Source organism: Panthera tigris, chromosome D3 (genome assembly GCF_018350195.1).
Source record: "Panthera tigris isolate Pti1 chromosome D3, P.tigris_Pti1_mat1.1, whole genome shotgun sequence".
Classification (NCBI taxonomy): domain Eukaryota; kingdom Metazoa; phylum Chordata; class Mammalia; order Carnivora; family Felidae; genus Panthera; species Panthera tigris.
Window position 1 is genome coordinate 23,285,238 of NC_056671.1, and position 16,672 is coordinate 23,301,909.

Sequence of the window (16,672 nt, forward strand, 5' to 3'; positions counted from 1 at the left end):
TTCAACTAGTTCACAAATGTTTGCCTATTTCCTTCAGCATGTCAACTAAATCTTTTACTTTAATCTGGTCATCTGAATTACCACCTTGCCCACCACCACAATTCAGGTCCTTGTTACCTAATTTTATGTACAGTACAAATTCTTCACTGTTTTCCAATCTTCGCCTGCTCCCAATTATGCACAGTGCCACTAGACATATCTTCCCCCAAATTTCCTTTGATCTCAAGAAAGAGCTCAGTACAGAGAGTAAAAGAAAATTCAAACACCTTAATCATTTGATTTCAACAATTCGTAGTCAACACACTTTACAAATTTGTCTTTGAATCTTCGATCTTCTGTCCTGGCTAACAAAACCAAAACCATTTCCCAATCTCAGCTTTGTGTGCCTTATCTACATAAAGCTGAGACTCTTCTTAGTCTCTACTATGCATTTTTTTGTTTAAATAAGCCGTATGCTCAATGTGGTGTGTGAACTCATACGCCCAAGCCCAAGAGTTGCATACTCTACCCACTGAGCTGACCAGGTGCCCCTCTACAATGCAATTTTAATGTATTAGTCTGTATACCAGGAAACTATCCATCTCAGTATCTCATACATAGCACCAATTTTGAACAGACCTAAATGAACAGACCAGGAATAAGAAAGTCACAAATATGCATACTGGTTTAGCTTTAATGTAAAAGCTCAATATTTATTACATGCAATTCTATTCTCCAAGAATTTATTCCACAGAACTACTTCTGTTGAAATCATCCTGCTGTTCAAAAGTATAAAGTACAAGACTATCCATTACAGACAACACTTCTGAGAATTTAAAAAAAGCAAAAAAAAAAAAAAAAAATCCCTAGCTGTCAATTAGTAAGGGACTAGGATAATTGTAGTGTGTCTATAAAAAGTTTAAAAAACAAAAACAAGAAAACTACACAGGGGTTGCCTTGCTGGCTCAGCTGGTGGAACATGCAACTCTTGATCTTGAGGTAGTGAGCTAGAGCCCCACACTGGGTGTACAGATAAACTTTAAAAAGTTTCAGGGGCACCCGGGTGGCTCAGTCAGTTAAGTGTCCAACTCCTGATTTTGGCTCAGGTCATGATCTCACGAGTTCAAGCCCACATCAGGCTCTGCGCTGACAGTGCGGAGCCTACTTGGGATTCTCTCTCTCCCTCCCTTCCTGCCTCTCTCTCTCTCAAAATTAATTAAATAAATGTTTTAAAAAATTAAATACAAAAAAAATTAAAAATTAATTACCACATAGTCTTTAAAAATGGGTATACCTATGGGGCACCTGGGTGGTTCAGTCAGTTAAGTGTCTGACTTCAGCTCAGGTCATGATCTTGCAGTTGACGAGTTTGAGCCTCACATCGGGCTCTGTGCTGACAGCTCAGAGCCTGGAGCCTACCATTCTGTCTCATTCTCTCTGCCCCTCCCCCACCCATGCTCTGTTTCTCAAAAATGAATAAACATTAAAAAAACTATTAAAAATATATATAAACACACCTTCAGACAAATCTAACAAGATGTCAAATCTAAATCAACACCTATTAAGTACATGGCATTTGTTAAATTATTCTCTATTTTTCTGAATTTTTGAAATATTTAAATCTTAATTTTTTTTAATGTTTATTTTTTGAGAGAGAGTGAGCAGGGGAGAAGCAGAGAGAGAGGTGGACAGAAGATCTGATGCAGGCTCTATGCTGACAGCAGAGACCCTGATGCAGGGCTCAAACTCAAGAACTGCAAGACCATGACCTGAGCTGAAGTCAGATGCTTAACCAACAGCCACCCAGGTGCCCTAAATTTTACATTCAAAAAAGGAAAGGCAGGGTATGGAATTTAGGAACAGAGGAGAATTGGCTTTGTAGACTTCTATAGGGTATTTTTTTTTTTTTTTTTTTTGGACAGGCTTGTTATTCTTTGCTATAAAACTTGTAACTAAAAAGCCCTCACGAACTTTAGTACCTACCTTTATTACCTTGATGTCTCTTCAATTTTACTCTTACTCTTTAAAAAAATAAATAGATAAGTACAAATGCCTTATCCCAGAAATCTAAAATTTAATGTGCAGAAAACTAAAAACACACACTGATAGGCTCTATCTAATCACTTAAACCCTAAAGGATATATTACATAGATCTTCCTAAAATATCATGATTAGTATATAAACTTACAGTGGCTCAACTTCCAGCTGTATATTAATACCGAAACCCCAAAGAGGCTACATCCTCATAAAAGTCATTTATCTAAATATCCTCCAGTTCTAGAGCACCTGGCTGGCTCAGTTGATAAAACCCCAAGATCAAGAACCACATGTTCTAAGTTCAAGCCCCATACCAGGTACAGAGATTACTTAAAAATAAGATCTTAAAATAAACAAACCTCCAGTTCAAATTACACACATAAAAATCCTATCACTTCTGAGTTGCTATAATCCCACTTGATATTTACAACATACACACACACACACACACACACACACACACACACACACACACACACACACACACACACACCACTACAGAACTTGTTCAAGTCCACCTGGCAAGTCAGCAGAAGTGGGAATTCAGGTGAGTCCTGTGTTTAGGATTCACAGAATCTGATTTTTCCTTTCAAAGCATTCATAATTCTCAAATAAGCTCATCAGCAAGAAGAAAATTAGATGGAGGTCTTGTGTTTAAATTTGATCAAAATGCAATCTCAGTCATAATGGAGTTTACAGTGAAAAAATTCAAATAAGTTTGCCCCAGTCTTCCCCTACCACTTCCTACAACTGCCACCATGCTTAGGAACTGGAGCCAGTTAACTACCCACTTTCTCACTGGTGACTATGATTTAAACCCTCATAAGACACTCAATGAAAACTAAAGACATTAAAATGCACTTTAAAATAGCAGTTTTTCCTAATCATAAGAGTACTGCATGCTCCTAGAAAACTGGAAAACTACAGAAGGTTATGAAGCAGAAAACAGCTATACTATCCCACTAGCCAGAAATTAATCACAGTATTTCTATTCTTATCTTTCCAAGGTCTCTCCCTCTTATTTATAAAAATATATTAGTTCACTAACTAAACAAGATTTTAGGTACACCTGAACACAAGGGAAAAAACATACTAGTTCTTTGGAAGACTAATTTTCTTCAGTGTTTTCTAAGCCAAAACCACATATAATATGGAACTGGAGAGTAATGAGACAAATGAGAAAAATCACACGTGCTCCTTTTCATTCACCCCATGGCAAACCATGGAGTCCATGTTTCAAGAACCACTATATACCCAAAGACAGACTAATGTTTCCTTTTTAAGTAGCAACCTACTGCATAAAGCTCTCACATACACACACACATACAGATCTTGGCAGTAAAAAGGACACACATAGTAAAAGGAATTAAATCAAGACTGATTTTTCTGTCGCCTTGATACTATCCTTAGGAGAAGGTAAAATATCTGAAAGGCTGAAAAAAAAAATTAAAAAATAAGATCTATGAAAGGCTAACGTAAAATAAATACCCTCTCCCCCAAAAAAAAACATTTTCTGTGCACATCAGATAAAAGAACTACAGAAAATTTTAACTATAGGTTTTATAACACTATTACTTATTTACACGTGTAAAAAATATGTAAGAGTTTAAACAGTCCATAAACATTAATAGTTTACTATGTACTGGGCATTATATAAGTGCTGGGGAATGAGGGAGAACAGCCATCAATACTTACTTCTGTAGGGCTTACAGTCTACCTCTTTAAAGATGATGTCAAACACAATGCATGTAGCCTCAAAGGAATGGAAATCATCACTCATTAAATTATGCTCTTAAATCCTTGAGGGTCTAAGAATACACTTGAAAGCACCTTATAAATCATAAGGTTTAAAAAGAGATACCTAGCCTTTTTTCCAAAGTACTGTATACAGCAATCATCTTCAATGTAAATTATCTCATTTCTTTCAGCTGGCAAAAAATAATCACACGAGTTTGCTTTTCACAATCTCTAAGACCTTAATATTATCTTTCTCTGACAATGACCTACCTGTATGAAATAACTGAAATTAAGTTCCCCAGGAGGGGAGGACAAAGGGAGACTCATCTTTCTAATACAAAAAGCACCACTTCCTGATTTCATAACTTGGTGGGAGGGGGCACAAATCAAAAGCAACTTATTCAAACTTAATAAAGTTACTTTTTTTTTTTTTTTTTTTTTTTTACTTTCTGTAATTTATTTTTTATAATTTACATCCAAGTTAGTTAGCATATGGTGCAACAATGATTTCAGGAGTAGATTCCTTAAGCCCCTTACCCTTTAGCCCATCCATCCCCCTACCCAACAACCCCTCCAGCAACCCTGTTTGTTCTCTATATTTAAGACTCTTATGTTTTGTCCCCCTCCCTGTTCTCATATTATTTTTGCTTCCCTTTCCCTTATGTTCATCTGTTTTGTATCTTAAGGTCCTCATATGAGTGAAGTCATAAGATACTTGTCTTTCTCTAATTTTGCTTAGCATATAAAGTTAGTTTTTAATCGAAGATTCACCATAGAAAGTTTCAGCCCGATAAAGCACTTTTTAAAAGTAAAAGGTTCAGGCTCTTCCAAATGGAGTTACAGTGACATGTTAATTGTGGTACTTCACAAGCAAAGTAGCAATTATTCATCCCTTCCCTCAGTCTCTAAGCTCTTGGAAAACAGAGCTATGTTATAACCAAACCACTTTCCATAAAGCACATTTTAAAATATACCTTACACAATACCAGTTCTTCAAATCTAAGAGGAATAGACTACTTAGATTGTTTCCTATTCTATGATTTTCCCTTTTCGAATTCAACTACCTCAACAACGACAAAAGGTTATCAAACTGTACTTTCAACAACGTTTATGTTTGCCCTTATTGCAGACATGATTCTCAAATGCATGGGACGCTTTAAAGACTATCATAATCCAATTAGGCTGGACCATCTGCAGAACCAGAGGAAATGCCCAAAAACAATCATACATAAAGGCCCAACATTAAATCTTAAGAGTCTAAAGCAGTGATATCCAAAGCAAAGTAAAATATACCACCAAGGAACATCCAATATGCTCCATGGGGGAAAGAATAAAAATGTTTGAATTTTATTTTTAATGCTCATCCTTGATAATTCTTTGTTTATATTTTATAAGGTACACAATAACCTGTTACCATACATATTTTATGTAAATTAAATACTTCAGGATTGAGGATTAATGCTCAAAATTTTTTTGCTATTGGGAGGATCAAAAAGTTTAGAGACCACTGGACTATTCTGTCACTGCACTTTCATTTTTACTTGCCCCTTCCACAGAGTTAAACTGTAGAGGCTAAGATCCAATGCTGAAAAAAGAGCAAAAGGAAAACTATTCCCAAACTACGTTAAATTCCCACCAACAAATTAAAAGATAATAAATCACTAGCAAGAATATGAGGAACTGGACACTAAAATACTGTTGGTAGAACTTTGTTATTTTTTTTTAACGTTTCATTTATTTCTGAGAGAAAGAGAAAGAGAGAGAGAGAGAAAGAGAGAGAGAGAGAGAGGGAAAGAGAGAGAAAGAGAGGGAAAGAGAGGGAAAGAGAGGGAAAGAGAGGGAAAGAGAGAGAGAAAGAGAGAGAAAGAGAGAGAGAGAGAGAGAAAGAGAGAGAGAGAGAGAGAGAGAGAAAGAGAGAGAAAGAGAGAGAGAGAGAGAGAGAGAAAGAGAGAGAAAGAGAGAGAGAAAGAGAGAGAGAGAGAGAGAAAGAGAGAGAGAAAGAGAGAGAAAGAGAGAGAGAAAGAGAGAGAGAAAGAGAGCGAGAAAGAGAGCGAGAAAGAGAGCGAGAAAGAGAGCGAGAAAGAGAGCGAGAAAGAGAGCGAGAGAGCGAGAGAGAGAGAGAGAGAGAAAGAGAGAGAAAGAGAGAGAAAGAGAGAGAAAGAGAGAGAAAGAGAGAGAGAGAGAGAGAGAGAGAAAGAGAGAGAAAGAGAGAGAAAGAGAGAGAAAGAGAGAGAAAGAGAGAGAAAGAGCATGAGCGGGGAAGAGGCAGAGAGAGAGGGAGATAGAGAATCCAAAGCAGACTCCAGGATCCTAGGGGTCAGCACAGAGTCCAATGCGGGACTGGAACTGGAACTCACAAACCACGAGATCATGACCTGAGCCGAAGTAGGACGCTTAACCGACTGAGCCACCCAGGCACCCTGTTGGTGGGACTTTAAAATAGACATCGTGGGTCCCTGAGTGGCTCAATCGGTTAAGCATCCAACTTTGGCTTAGGTCATGATCTCACGGAGTTCGAGCCCCGCGTCAGGCTCCTTGCTGACAGCTCAAAGCCTGGAGCCTGCTTCAGATTCTGTCTCCATCTCTCTGCCCCTCCCCCTGCTCACACTGTCTCTCTCTCTCCCTCAGATATATAAAAAAAATGAAAAACATTAATGTTTTAATAGACATCCTATCTATAGGACACCTTGAATACATTCAAAAAAATTTTAATGTTTATTTTTGAGAGACAGAGACAGTGCGAGCAGGAGGGGGCAGAGAGAGAGGAAGACAGAATAGAAGCAGGCTCCAGGCTCCCAGCTGTCAGCACAGAGCCTGCGAACTGCGAGATCATGACCTGAGTCAAAGTCGGAAACTCAACTGACTGAGCCACCCAGGCGCCCCAAGTGAGTTTTAAACCTGAATGTACCCAGGGCACCTGGGTGGCTCAGTCAGTTAAGCATTCTTGAAGTTCGTGGGTTCCAGCCCCACATTAGGCTCTGTGCTGACAGCTTGGAGCCTAGAGCTTGCTTCAGATTCTGTGTCTCCCTTTCTCTCTCTCTGCCTCTCGCCCCCCACAAAAATAAACATAAAAAAAATTTGGGGGAAGACAGTATAAAGATCAGTAGTTGCCTGCCAGCATTTGGGGGCAAAAAGGAGCAATGAATAGGTGGAGTACATAAGATCTTTAGGGCAGTGAAAATAGTCTTTACAATGTCATGTCATATACCTTGTAAAAACCCATAGAATGCACAATACTAAGAGTGAGTCATAAAGTAAACTATGGCCTTTGGGTGATTATGATGTGTCAATGTCACATCATCAATTGTAACAAATGTGCCATTCTGGTGGAAGATGCTGAAAATGGAAGAGGTTATGCATGTGTGCTGGCAAGAAAGTATGTGAGAAATCTCTGTAACTTCCCCTCAATCTTTATGTGAACCTAAAACTGCCCTAAGAAAGTGAAGCCTCAATTAAAAAATTATGAAACAATATAGAAGTATAAAAATCTTTTAAAAAAATTTTTTTAGCACCAAACCCTTTGACCATGTAAGCCCACTTTTAGAAATTTAGCCTATGGAAATAGTAGCACAATTGTATAAAAAAGGTCCAAAAGAATTCATGACAGCACTGTTTTAAGAGAAAAATTGAAAATGTCCATTAATGGGAAACTGTTGTACACTATGATGCATCTGTATCACAGAACACTAAGTAACCATTAACAGAACATCAATTTGACACGGAAAGTTGTTCTTTTTAAGTATTCAGTAGATAATGTATAAGAAAAAAGGAAAATACCAAACATCACATTTAAGTGGAATTATGGGTTATCTCTATTTCATTGTCCTGAGTTATCTCAATTTTGTTTTTTGTAGGGTTCCCCCCACACACACACACACTGAATATGTACTTACAGCTTTCATAATCAGAAATAACAACCTGATTTTGAAATTAAAAATTAGACTAAATTAGGGGCGCCTAGGTGGCTCAGGTGGCTCAGTCAGTTGAGCATCCAACTTTGGCTCAGGTCACGATCTCGAGGTTTATGAGTTCAAGGCCTGCATCAGGCTCTGTGCTGACAATTCAGAACCTAAAGCCTGCTTCAGATTGTGTCACCCTCTCTTTACCCCTCCCCCGCTTGCACTCGTTTTCTCAAAAAACAAACAAACATTTTAAAAAATTAATAAAAATAGTAAGTGGTACCTGGTTGGCTCAGTTAAGTGCCTGACTCTTGGTTTCAGCTCAGGTCCTGATCTCAGTTCCTGAGTTTGAGCTCTGCATGGGGCTCTGCACTGATAGCAAGGAGCCTGCTTGGGATATTCTCTCCCTCTCTCTGTCTCTCTCTCTCTGTCTCTCTCTCTCTGTCTCTCTCTCTCTCTCTGCCCCTCCCCTGCTCATGCACATTCTCTCAAACTTTTTTTAAAAATTAGACTAAGTTAAAATTCCTTATTATTACCCTGTAGCACTTCCAAAAATGTTTTAATGTTTATTTATTTATTGCGGGGGGGGGGGGGGGGGGGGGGGGGGGGAAGAAAGAGGGAGACAGAGAATCCCAAGCAGGCTCAGTGCTGTCAGCACAGAGCCCAGATGCAGGGGCTAGAATTCAGCAACCATGAGATCATGACCTGAGCCAAGATCAAGAGTCAGATGCTTCACCAACTGAGCCCAGGTGCCCCCCAAAACACTCTTTATAAACACTCTACTTGGCCCCATAAGATTTATGGAATCAGTCTAAATACTTTACAATTAAAGATTTATATTATAGAAAAATAAGCTTAGAACAAAAGAATAAAAACTACCCTATTTTAAATTAGCCATTTTGTCTTTAGACCAATTTTCCAAATATGTTAGAATTTATCAATATATTATATATTAGAATCAATCAATTCCTTATTATTTTGCCAGCTTATCAATCTATGAATAATTTAGAGAACGAAATGAGTTTATATTTCTCTTCTGGAACTAAGTTATAAAAGCATTAGCTACTAAAAAATTAAACTTGGGGGGCACCTAGGTAGCTTAGTTGGTTAAGTGTCTTCAGCTCAGGTCATGACCTCATGGTTGGTGAGTTTCAAGCCCCTCATCCAGCTCTCTCCTGTCAGCATGGAGCCCAAGCCCACTTCAGAGTTCTATCTTCCTATCTACCCCTCCCCTGCTCACATGCGCACTCGCTCCTTCTCCCACAAAAATAAACATACATTTAGGGGTGCCTGGGTGGTTCAGTCAGTTAAGTGTCCAACTTTGGTTCAGATCATGATCTCACAGTTCGTGGGTTCGAGCCCCACGTCAGGCTTTGTGCCAACAGCTCAGAGCTTAGAGCCTACTTCAGATTCTGTGTCTCCCTCTCTCTGTCCCTCCCCTGCTCATATTCTGTCCCTCCTCAAAAATTAACATTAAAAAAAATTTTTTTTTAATAAACATACATTTAAAAAAAAAAGGAAACTTAGAACCCAGAGGAAATCAGGAAAACTTGCTACTATCTTTAATAATAAAATCATTCTAAATATTGTGTGAAATAGGTACAAAATAGGTACAAAAGAGATCCAGGCCTGGACATATTCAAGATGATACTTTGTAGTAGTCAGCATCAAGACAATACCTCTGTAGTTACCAAGTAGTCATTTAAGGAAAGAGTGCTTAAGTGCTCACTTCGGCAGCACATATACTAAAATTGGAATGATTACAGAGAAGATTAGCATAGCCCCTGCGCAAGGATGACACGCAAATTTGTGAAGCGTTCCATATTTTTTAGCAGCACTATCAACAATAACCAAAGTATGGAAAGAGCCCAAATGTCCATCGATGGATGGATGGATAAAGAAGATGTGGTATATCTATACAATGGAGTATTACTCGGCAATCAAAAAGAATGAAATCTTGCCATTTGCAACTACATGGATGGAACTGGAGGGTATTATGCTAAGTGAAATTAGTCAGAGAAAGACAAAAATCCTATGACTTCACTCATATGAGGACTTTAAGAGACAAAACAGAGGAACATAACAGAAGGCAAACAAAAATAATATAAAAACAGGGAGGGGGACAAAACAGAAGAGACTCAAATATGGAGAACAAACTGAGGGTTACGGGAGGGGTTGTGGGAGGGGAGATGGGCTAAATGGGTAAGGGGCACTAAGGAATCTACTCCTGAAATCATCGTTGCACTATATGCTAATTTCGATGTAAATTTTAAAAAAATAAAAATTAAATTAAAAAAAAAGGAAAGACTGCTTAAGAACATTTGCATAAATCTATGTCTTACCTTTGTTCATCAAACGGACTTTATAACAGAGGTAAAAGGTACCTTACCCTTGACAAAACAGCTTTTATTTAACCTAGCTTCATAATTTCCTTGCAGTTTCTAATTTGTTTTATGCTTTACTATCTTAGACAGTCATCCTGACTACAAAGCCCAGATACCATATCCCTAAGCAATTGCTTCAAAGTTTAACAACTCAAGAAAAAACATTTTTTTCGTTGCAACCCAGTATATAAACATATAAAAAGTTTCTCGAATCAATACATTTATCATTTGCAATGTGCCGATTTTTTTTTTTTTCTTTTAATGCTTTATTTTTAGATCACCACATTGATGGGGCACCTTGGTGGCTCAGCCAGTTAAGCGTCAGACTCTTGATTTTAGCTCAGGATAGGATCTCACAGTTGTGAGATTTTGCCCCACATAAGGCCCTATGCTGACAGTGTGGGGCCTGCTTGGGATTCTCTGCCTCTGCCTGCCTCTGTCTCTGTCTCCCTCCCTCCCTCCCTCTCTCTCCCTCTCCCTCTCTTTCTTTCTCTCTCTCTCTCTCTCTCTCCCTCCCTCCCTCTCTCTCTCTGAAACTAAGATCACCACATTGATATCTTTACCCTAATGTTGTTGCCACCTACCACCAATAGTCCTGAACTTCACACAGAGTATACTAAACTCCTTCCACCACCTTCTACCACTGCTCCAATATAACAAAACGGGTGAAATCAAGCAAATCTATTCCAAGTGCAAACCTTTGCACAATTGTGAGACATCCCCAATCCCACTCAAGTTCCTGTCACACTGTGACTATTCCTATTGGCATACAGGATGCAAGTGCTAAAAGGCTTCTCTAGGAGGTCTACAGAAGCAGAAATCTTTTCTGTTACCGTGTTGGTGACATTAGTAATTTCTACACCTGACAGTACATACTAGGTTTACCACTGCTCCACAAGCCAACTCTTCTAAGAAAATAAAATAGGATTCTAATATATCATACCCTTACTTTTTAGACTGCTTTTCATATACACCATTCCATTTTATCTCCATTTTATCTAAATAAAAGATTATTCTTCCTTTTATTAATGAGGGAATTAAAGTTCAGAGGGGTTATGTGGCTTGCCAGAAACAACACAGCTAACAAGGAACACAACTCAAGCCTGAACCCAGGATTCACTCCTCTACCTGTTCTCATGCTACAATTTTCATTGTGAACATCTAACACAAATATGAACTTAAAAGGTATGTTAAGTTTCTAGATACAAGGGGCACCTGGCTGGCTCATTCAATAGGGCATGCCACTCTTCATCTCATGATCCTGAGTGAGAGCCCCACGATGGGCATAGAGTTTACGTAATAAAAAAAATACATATTTTTTAAAAGTTTCTAGATACAGGGGCACCTGGGTGGCTCAGTCAGTTAAGCATCTGATCTCATGGTTCCTAAGTTCAAGCCCAACTTGGGGTTCTCTATCAGCACAGAGGGATCCTCTGTCTCCCTCTCTGCCCCTCCCCCACTCACTCACACGTTCTCAAAAATAAGCTTTTTTTAAAAAAGTTTCTAGATACAGAAATGGAGAGCATTGTATCAATATTAGTATCAAAATAAAGACTTAAAAACAGCAATGAATGTTAATGTTGGTAGCCTCTAAAACTATTAGGAATTCTACTTGAATCCAGTATGGATTTGATCTCACACTGTCTTAAGTGAATGTTTCACTGATTATAAAATTACATATAAATTCACCATAGAAAATTACAGAATTGGGTGGTCTGTAAGAAACAACTAGGCACATAAATTACACAAACTTCCCCAAACCATTCTTAATCTTGTGGCTTCACACTAAATTATGAAGTTCCTCATGTGAAATCCATTTTGATTTCAACACTAAGTGAATTACAACAGCATAAGCATGTTGTTTCTGCATAATACTTGCAACATGCACTCAATTTTCAGAGCACTTTAGGACAATGTCCACAATCTATAAGCTAAAAATAAAACCCAAAAATGTTCAAGTTTTTTTTTTATTTTTTATTTCATGTTTTTAATTGTTTTTGAAGGAGAGAGAGAGACAGAGCATGAGCGGGGGAGGAGCAGAGAGGGAGACACAGAATTCGAAGCAGGCTCCAGGCTCTAAGCTGTCAGCACAGAGCCCGATGCTGGGCTTAGTTTTTTTTAATTAAAAAAGTTCACCTGCCTATGTAAGATGAATACCAAGTAACATAATTACAAATTATTAAAGATTTGTAGAAGGACACCTGTTAAAGCATGCAACTGTTGATCTTGGGGGTCACAAGTTCAGGCCCCATGCTGAGTGTAGAGCTTACTTAAAAAATATGTATTTGTTTTTGTTTTTTGGTACAAAAAGGTGATTTTACTAAAGCACAAGGACAGGACCCACGGGCAGAAAGAGCTGTCCATAATATTTCTTTTAAAAGAAATAAAGAAAAAGGGGCTCCTGGATGGCTGTCGGTTAAGCGCCCAACTTCAGCTCAGGTCATGATCTCGCGGTTTGTGAGTTCGAGCCCCGTGTCAGGCTCTGTGCAGATTCTGTGTCTGCTTCAGATTCTGTGTCTCCCTCTCTCTCTGCCTCTCCCATTCTCATGCTGTCTCTGTCTCTCAATAATAAATAAAAGTTAAAAAAAATTTTTTTTTAATAAAAAAGACTTGCAGAATCTGGCTGAGGAAACTACTTGAGATCAACAAGTATAGGCCTTTAATCATATAGATGAGAAAACAGATCCAGAGAAGTGACACTCCTAACAGCAGTCCCACAGTCAATTAATGACACAGAATCTGTCAATCTACAGCTTCCTGTTATCCTAATTGTCTCTGCATCCAATAAAATGTCACTAAAAAGGGCTACTACACCTAAAAAAGACACATTTAAGACCCAAAAACTGGGGGACAGAGTAGTATACAATGACAGTCTTAAAAGGGGGGGGGGGAGCTTCTGTTTTGTAAAGATTTTAAGTAATCTCTATACCCAATGTGGGGCTCGAACTTACAACCCTGAGATCAAGAGTTGCATGCTCTACCAACTAAGCTAGCCAGGAGCCCCTAGAATACAGAACCTCTTGAAGGAATTGCAAAGTTCCAAACCACATGAGCTCAAACCTGGCTCTTTAATCCAATACAAGGTATCACGTAGTTTTTAATAACTCATGTTATCAACCACCATAACTTTTTTTCCCCATCTTAAATACTATTCATTTGCTCAACAAATATCTGAAAGCACAATATATGCTAGGAACTATGCTAGGTACTGAAGACACCAAGAAAACAAAACAGAAAGAGACTTTTGCTCAACTGGATACACTTCTCTAAAATACTAGTCTATGACTTGACAGGATATTTACCAAACTCCTTCACTACTCTACATAACTATACCAACATTTTCTGCCAATTCTTCCAAACTTAAATAGAACCTCACCACACCCCTCTGCAATATGAATATTTCTTGGGTAATTCACTATTCCACTTTTACCACAGAAGGTGTTAATCAGAACTACAAAAGAATTAAAAACTGACTTTACCGGGCACCTGGGTGGCTCAGTCGGTGAAGCGTCCGACTCTTGGTTTCAGCTCAGATCATGATGTCACAGTTCATGGGTTAGAGCTCTGTATCTGGCTCTGAGCTGTCACTGCTGAGCCTGCTTCAGATTCTCTCTCTCCCTCTCTGCCCTTCCCCATGCATGCTCACACTCTCTCTCTCAAAATAAACTTTAAAAACTGACTTGACCACTCCTCATGGACTGGGGCAAGTTTCAAGAACTTTTCACAATCCACAATAAACCTTCCTGGTGCACAACCCTCATCATCTCAAATGACTGGTAACTCATTCACCCTACCCTCACTTTACTAGAAACCTGAGTCAGATGGTTTAGGAGCAACCATGATGTTGAGATGTTGGGAAGCACATACCATGAACTCCTTTGTGAGCCAGAAGTAAACTTACTGCCTCTCACTCTCCTTTTTTTCCCCATGGATCTTTTGATACATCTCTAGATATACCTCCAGTCAAGCAGCACCTAATTTTATCAGGTATGTTCCCAAAGACTTGCACAACTAACTTCTGGCAACAAATCTGATTCCCCTATCTAAATCCATTATATTTTAAGAGATGCTCAATTTTCAGATTTAGGTTTCTCAGGCTTCCCCTTCTTCCCTATAAGAATTAAAGCTCTATAAAGAATTAAAAGCACTCTCAGAAGTCCTAATTAATGGAAAAGCTCTGGAATACCAAAGGTGACCTAAAGCTGACTTTCACAGGTTCACAAACCTGGCTGACCAGAATCATTCATGGAGCTTTGTAAGGATGCATTCCCATGCCCCACCCACAGAGATTTTTATTCACCAGGTCCTGCATGGAGCTTAGGAATCAACATTTAAGACAGTCCATACTATTTCTGATGACCGTGTTTAGGTAACCACTGAACTAAAAAACCTAGCCTACAAGCTAAGAAACATGGATTCTCCTATGGCTTGCTATTAACTACAAGTAGGGCTGTACCACTATGCTGGTCACTTGAACTGCTCTGGGTCACCTGAAAATAAGGGAGGTAATTAGAGCTAAAAGAGGCCTTCACAGGCAGCCAATTTAAAAATCGGAAACTCTCCAAATTTAGTTTAATATCACTTACTGTACTGGGTTTACTCAAAACTGTCATTCTGTAAGCTCTGTGACCCACCGAAGTTACAGGCTATAGTAGGCAAGACTTTCTGCATGCCACCAATGCACCCTACTTGGGTCTCTGACCCTACAGAAACAGCCTTTAACCTGAAAGAATAAAGTTCCTATCACCTCTCCAAGTACAAATCACAAATGTTTAATGTAAAAAATTATTTCGCGTAATTCAACCCAAGCCTTGGATGGCATCACCGTCCACATTACGAAAAACGAAGTTGAACCTCAACTAGAAGAGTATGCACGGTTTTTTTGTTGTGAAAAGTCAGATTCCGTCGGATAAAGTGGACGTCAAGATATTAAACCAATCAAGAATTTAGGCCTCAGGCTGGTGAAGGCACACCTGAACATCAATCGATCAAGGGCAAAACTCACTGACGAGATTACCAGACCCCAGAGAAGTTTATTAAAGCACCTATAAAATTCAACCCATTATTTTGAACTAAGTTTTCCAGCCCAAAGTACAAGCAACAATATTATCGCAGGGGTCCGAAGCAACATAATTTCCAATTGAGAAACAACAATCTTTCGCGGAGCTGTCTGACCCGGTGTTTCCTGAGCTCTCAACCGCCTCCGAACCATCCTTCCCACCCAAGTACTACCAGGTCAGGAAGATGCCCTGCTGCACAGTCGGCCACTCCTCCTTCCCACAAGTCCCGGGCCCTCACCGCTCGCCTCAGGGGCTCCGCTGGCCCCGACCTCCGGCCTCTCGCCACAGTGGACTCCCACAGACCCGGTCGGGAACCGGGGGGAGGGGGGGGGCATACACTCACCTCCCGGGGTCCGCAAGCACTTCCCCGGACGCTCCCGGGGTAGCATTTCACACCCCTAGACCCATGGGCCCGTCCGCACCGAGTCCGGGATGGCCGCCGGGGCCTGGGACCCCGCCTCCCCCGCGCCGAGGGTCGGGCCGAGCCGGGCCTGGCCACTGCGCTCCCACTCCCCACGCCTCCCCCTGGCGGCCGCGGCCGCCGCCCAGGACACCCCTCCCCAGGCCACGCACGCCGTCCCCAGCCCCCCGCGGGCCGCCGCCTCCTCAGAGGGTGACAGCCGCTGCGCCGGGGCCGAAGCCGGCCCCTCCTCCAGCCCCTCCTTACCCCCGGAGGGGGGGGGGGTTGCGTTCTTACCGGGCGGCAGGACATGGCGAGGCCCGCCACGGCACGGCCTCCTCCGCCACCCCACTAGGCTCCCAGCCAGGGCCGGCGGGGGGCAGCGCCTGGGCCGCTGGAGCGTTTCGTCCGGCTGCTCCTTCGCTGCCGCCGCCGCCTTCTCACAACCACAACAACATGGCGGCAGCGGCCACACAGAGCGCGCTCCTGACGCCGAGCCGGGCCACGAGCGGGGGCGCGCGCGCACGCTCGGGCCCTCGATCCGCGGTCAGGGAAAAAAGGCAGGCGTTCGCGGGCTGGGCGAAGGCGGGGCCCGGACCGATGGCCACGCCCCGGGAGGTAGGCGGGGCTGCACGCGAGGGGAATGCCCTCCGCAGCGGGAGCGGGGAGGAGCCCAGGTGAAGAAATCAGAAACAGGTGGGAAATAGGCAAAGAAGAAAACCAATGGTGGACCTACAGATTTGGAAGAGGCATCTTTTCCCCGCTTTAGAGCCCTGATAGAGACAAAGCCTCACTCTACTTAACCAATAAAATAGAATAGTAGTATTTTTCACCTGTAGTTATGATGAAGCTAAAACCAATTTAATATAATGCATATTAAGTATGGTGTGCTCAGGGCTCTACTCCGAAAACAATTTCAAACTGCTTCAGCTGAAGCTCAGCTGGAACAAATGAGTTTTCAAACAAAAATTGTACCCTATTCCCAACAGCCTGCAGAAGAATTCTACAAGCCAGAACAGAATTATTTTAGGCCCTAACAGATAAACTTCAGAGTTGCATTTCAACGGTATACCCTTGACTTTTCTGGAAAATAGCCAAGAGAACTAGTCAGATGAAATTTATGTTTGCATTTGTTATATTTCTTCCACAGCACTCTCTGCAATTATTTATCCATCT

At 40.8% G+C, this 16,672-nt stretch overlaps 1 protein-coding gene and 1 non-coding gene across 4 annotated transcripts in view; one reads left to right on the top strand and one right to left on the bottom strand.

Moving 5' to 3' along the window:
• MTMR3 (myotubularin related protein 3) overlaps nt 1-15,863 on the bottom strand; it is a 144,264-nt gene extending 128,401 nt beyond the window's left edge. For 2 of the 3 annotated variants that reach the window (XM_042961460.1, XM_042961457.1), the window contains exon 1: nt 15,794-15,863. The gene's annotated coding sequence lies outside the window, so the exon portion shown is untranslated. The remainder of the gene's footprint in view (nt 1-15,793) is intronic. The other variant, XM_042961458.1, reaches the window with a different exon arrangement.
• On the top strand, nt 9,374-9,481 carry LOC122232881. The gene has a single exon (XR_006210276.1). It is a non-coding gene; the product is annotated as a U6 spliceosomal RNA (small nuclear RNA).
• Nucleotides 15,864-16,672: the final 809 nt, after the last annotated feature.